We start from the raw sequence: 5,636 nt of genomic DNA on the forward strand, positions 1-5,636 counted from the left end.
TTGTGAATGAATAACAATAGTGGACCTAAAATGTATTAGATATCCATTAGTGTATTTCAAGAGTCTACACAATGCCCCGTAAATATTTAATATTTCAAATAAGGGTGTGTGTTTGTGTGTGTGTGTGTGTGTGTGTAGGGTACAACTACGAACATATATTGGACAATTATGTGAGAAGGCCTCATCATGACCATTTTCACTGAACAACTTCACCGTAAGTGGAGGATTTTCTGAAACTGAAATTGCTATTTGCACAACATGGTGCATTGAAGCAATTCAAGGCTTTCATTCCACTTCACTGGAAATGAAGATTCACTATATTAACGTTCTCTAGACACTTATGTGGTGTGAAATTATGCCCCTCAATTACAAATTCTTCCAGCCTTCTCTCTCTTTGCTTCTCTATTTTCAAGTTTCATTTCAAATACTCCACAAAATATTTGGCCTTACTTGGCATAAAAGAAGCAAACCTCTGTGCCTTCTTTTTCCTACCTTTATATGGAGATAATAACACTTGCCTCACTCATAAAGATATTGTGAGGCATAATCTTTTGTAAAGTACTTTAGAAACCTTAGATGTGAGGGTTAATGGAAGTAAAAACTGTATTGTCATCTATTCTTCTAGTTCCTTTCAAATTGGCCATGTTCTTTTTTGTTTTGTTGCTATCGTTTGGATGTTAAGAAGAAATATTATGCTATTGAATGTTGAAATTTAGTTTTATTTCCTTCAACTTCTTCTATTTTTATTTCTTTGTGAGCCCCTTTTGGTTTCACTACCATAAAATCATTGCTTCCATGAACTGAGTCAAGTATGACCTGTCTTATAGCTAACACACCTGGATATAGTCTAATCTTACAACCAAGAAGCCTCCCAAATACTAATTCATAATGTAAGACTTCATGAGGGCATTATTGGACACTATTGCCACTATCTGCCACTCTGTGACCTTATATTATCTCTCATTAAATTGTGAACACCCTTGAGAGAAGTGACTGGGTCTATCCACAAAGTACCTAGCACAATGTTGTTGGTTTTTTGGATTTTTTTTTTTTTTTTTTTGAGATGGAGTCTCTTTCTGTAACCCAGGCTGGAGTGTAGTAGTGTGACCTCAGCTCACTGCTACCTCCGCCTCCCAGGTTCAAGCAATTCCCCGCCTCAGCCTCCCTAGTAGCTGGGATTACAGGGCCCACCACCACACTTGGCTAATTTTTGTATTTTTAGTAGAGACGGGGTTTCACTATCTTGGCCAGGCTGGTCTGGAACTCCTGATCTTGTGATCCACCCGCCTTGGCCTCCCAAAGTGCTGGAATTACAGGTGTGAGCCCCTGCACCTGGCCAACACAATGTTTTACTTATAGTAAGTATTCAATACATGATTCAAAGTAATTAAATAAAACTAAATATGCTTCCTAAGATAGCTGTACTGCTGAAATCATTGGAGCCAAATTGCACTGAGCCTAAAGATGCTGCTGCCCATTAATTCAAAATTTAAAGTAATTTCAATATTGAGAATTGCCTGACAAGGCCCTAGAAGTTAATCTGGATCGTTTTTATTATCTGCAAGCCAAATCTTGACTGAACCCTTCTCTCTGGAGCTGCTAATAGAGGATTCCATTGTAAGATTTAAAGATATGAGCTCCTTTGCTATTATACAACTATTTCTTCAGAAAGTTACTCTTAGAATGCATCAAAGTACATAATGAAAGCACACAATTCAAATTAAATAAAGGAATACACAAAGTACGCAATAAAAGGATGATGTTGAGTAAATTAGTTAGCTAGAGAGGCCTTAAAGCTAGACAGATCCAGCTGGCTCGGCAGCTTGCTAGCTGTGTTACATGGAGTGATTTACCTAACCTTTCTGAACCTCTATATCCTCATCCTTAAAGAAAAACTCCCTTGGAAAGTTGTGAAGATAATTTACTGTAAATAATACTACACATGCCTGGCCCAATGTATATAATACCTCAATAAAAGGTATTATTATTAGAAAACACATGGAAATTTTTGAAAATGAACAACTGAAGAGTTGCATTAACCAAAATAAAGATGAAACACTACTGAAAATAGCCCTAGGGAAAGCCTAATAGATTGAGCAACAAGGACTTTTCATTGCCTAGGCAGGAAATGACAACTTTCTCTATCCTATCTCACTCTTGAGGGTGAAACCTTTGGTAGAAGAATTATAAATCAAGAATAATAAAACCACTGAGTTTGAAATAAAATGCCTTCCACTTTTGTCATAGAGATGCTCTTTGGGAAAGAGGATCTCTAGATATCACAAGTCCTTGGATTATCTAGCCAGTTTAAATAAGAGTGCAATTGAGGCAAACATTTGATCTGATTACAAAATTCCCACCTTATTCCTGTAGGTTCTATGTAGGAATTAGTACTAAATGATACACTCTACACTGGAGTAATGTTTCCTTTTAGAAATCTGGAAAAACGGGCAGTCCTTAGACACAGATAAAAGGATGCATAGTAACTCTGCCTCTTCACCCTGAGATTCTCTTTAAAAAATAATTGGGCCAGGTGTGGTGGCTCACGCCTGTAATCCCAGCACTTTGGGAGGCTGAGGCGGGCAGATCATGAGGTCAGGAGATCGAGACCATCCTGGCTAACATGATGAAATCCCGTCTCTACTAAAAATACAAAAAATGGCTGGGTGCAATGGCTCACGCCTGTAATCCCAGCACTTTGGGAGGCCAAGACGGGCAGATCACGAGGTCAGGAGATCAAGACCATCCTGGATAACACAGTGAAACCCCGTCTCTACTAAAATACAAAAAAAAAAAATTAGCCGGGCGTAGTGGCGGGCGCCTGTAGTCCCAGCTACACGGGAGGCTGAGGCAGGAGGATGTCGTGAACCCAGGAGGCAGAGTTTGCAGAGAGCCGAGATCGCACCACTGCACTCCAGCCTGGGTGACAGAGCCAGACTCCGTCTCCAAAAAAAAAAAAAAAAAATACAAAAACTTAGCCAGGCGTGATGGTGGGCGCCTGTAGTCCCAGCTACTCAGGAGGCTGAGGCAGGAGAATGGCATGAACCTGGGAGATTTTATGAGATTTTACTGAGGCCAGGAGTTTGAGACCAGCCTAGGCAACATGGTGAAACCCCATCTCTACTGAAAGTGCAAAAAGCAGTACTAAAAATATAAAAATTAGCCGGGTGTGATGGTGCACGCCTGTAGTCTCAGCTACTCAGGAGGCTGAGGCAGAAGGATCACTTGAACCTGGGAGGTGGAGGCTGCAGTGAGCAGAGACTGTGCCACTGCACTCTCAACTTGCTCCACCACCTTCTCTACCAACTACCGGTCCCTGGGCAACAGAGTAAGACTACATCTCAAAAAAAAAAAAAAAATGCTGGGCGTGATGGCTGACACCTGTAATCCCAGCTACTTGGGAGGCTGAGGCAGGAGGCTCACTTAAGGTCAGGAATTCAAGACCAACCTGAGGAACATAATGAGACCCACCCATCTCTGGGGGAAGAAAAAAGAATGGAAAGGAAAAAAGAGAATATATATATATGGAAAATTAAGTAAAATATAAATTTTATAATTTTATTAATTATAAAATAATTATTTAATATATGAAATATAAAAGGATACATATATCCTTTATCTCAGGGGTCCCCAACCCCAGAGCCATGGACCTAGGCCACACAGCAGGAATTGTCAGGCAAGCGAGCATTACCACCTGAGCTCTGTATCCTATCAGATCAGCAGCGGCATTAAATTCACATAGGAGCACGAACCCTGTTGTGAACTGCACCTGTGAGAGATCTAGGTTGGTGCTCCTTATGAGAATCTAATGCCTGATGATCTCAGGTGGAACAGTTTCATCTCAAAACCATTCCCACCCCTACCCCTGTCCATGGAAAAATTGTCTTCTATGAAATCAGTCCCTTGTGCCAAAAAAGTTGGAGACCATGCTTTATCTTTTTTATTTTATCCAGAAAGCTGTAAATAGCATTTGTTGTAATATATTAGAAGACTTATAATACTATTAATATTATCTAGAAAATGTACTTTATAGCCTTTCTTTCTATAGAATATTATGGGAAAATCAATGAGATAATTAATAAGGAAAAAGTGGAAATATTCATGGAATAGGCAGAGACAACTATTAAGAATAGCATTTTAATTCCTGGCATGAGGTTTTAAAGCCCAACATACAAATTTAATTCCTCTTTTAGTACAGTGTTTTTAGTATAGTAACACCTTATGACTCAAGAACTGTGTACCTCAAAGTAAATGAAATTGAGGTTCAAAGATATTTCAAGCCATTAAAAGTATGAAGGCACCCAGTGACTGTAAATTACTAAACTTCTGACAATCTCTCTCTTTTCCTGACATCTGATTAAAGTTTTATCATATATGGCTATTAATTATTGTTTTGAGCATGGGCTCTGAATTTCACTGAGTTCACTAGCTCTAGACACTTACAAATATGTTTTGCTATAAATTACTGGCACTGTTTCTGTTGATATTCAGCATAATCAAACATTTGTAAGCATGCTGTCTTTTCAATCTGTTCAGCTGATGCACTTTACCTGATCTTTCATTAAAGTAATCAAAACACTTGCTGTGTCGCATCTAATGAATGTTGCATGTATGATTAAGTGCTTTCATTCATATTGCAAGTTTGATTTAATGTAATCTGCCTTTCAGACAGCCATTAGCCTAGCTCCTACATGAATTCGATTAATTGGCTGAATTCTTCCAGATGTCCATTAAGCATTACAGGAATTTCTATGTGGAAACAGCAGGGACTGTCTAGCTCAGAACCAAACAATGAAATGTTATATTGCTGCCATGACTTACAAAAAGCTGGATTCATTTTCATTAATAAAACATCTGTACTCCTGCACAGCTATGCATTGAGATGCATTTATTTTATATGTTTATTTCTCTTATGACTGTAAAAAGATAGTTAAACAGAAGCACATTTACTGAAATATAGACCCAGAGTTTAACAGATGCTGACTGACAAAACAGCTCAATTTTTAAGTTTACGGTAGCTCCTAAACAGAAGAAAATACACTAACAGACACCTGTTTGAAACAGAATTAAAGAATGTCTGGGATTATAGCAATAGAAATAAATGTATTAAAATTACATTAAAGACTTATTTTGAAAATGATTTGATTGTCCTCTCCACTCCCAAACCCATTGGATCTCTTTAACAGAACAGGTCAAATATATCTCTTGCTAGGATATTCTGTAAGTAGTTGTATCTTTCTCTCTTTTTTTTTTTTTTTTTTCTTTTGAGACACAGTCTCACTCTGTCACCCAGGCTGGAGTGTAGTGGTGCAATCATGGTTCACTGCAGCCTCAACCTCTCAGGGTTCAGGTGATCCTCCCATCTCAGCCCCCCAGTAGCTGGGACTGCAGGCATGCACCACCAAGTCCGGCTAATTTTTGTGGAGTTTTTTGTTTTTGTTTTGGTAGAGATGGCGTTTCACCTTGTTGACCAGGCTGGTCTCCAACTCTTGAGCTCAAGGGATCCACCCACCTAGGCTTCCCAAAGTGCTGGGATCACAGACATGAGCCACTGCTCCTGGTCTTTCTACTTGGCATGTTTTGTTTTGTTTTTTGTTTTGTGTTATTCTTAATGAACAGGGAGAGATTTAGCCTTG

The sequence above is a fragment of the Trachypithecus francoisi genome, unplaced genomic scaffold (genome assembly GCF_009764315.1).
Source record: "Trachypithecus francoisi isolate TF-2019V2 unplaced genomic scaffold, Tfra_2.0 Lachesis_group3, whole genome shotgun sequence".
NCBI lineage: Eukaryota > Metazoa > Chordata > Mammalia > Primates > Cercopithecidae > Trachypithecus > Trachypithecus francoisi.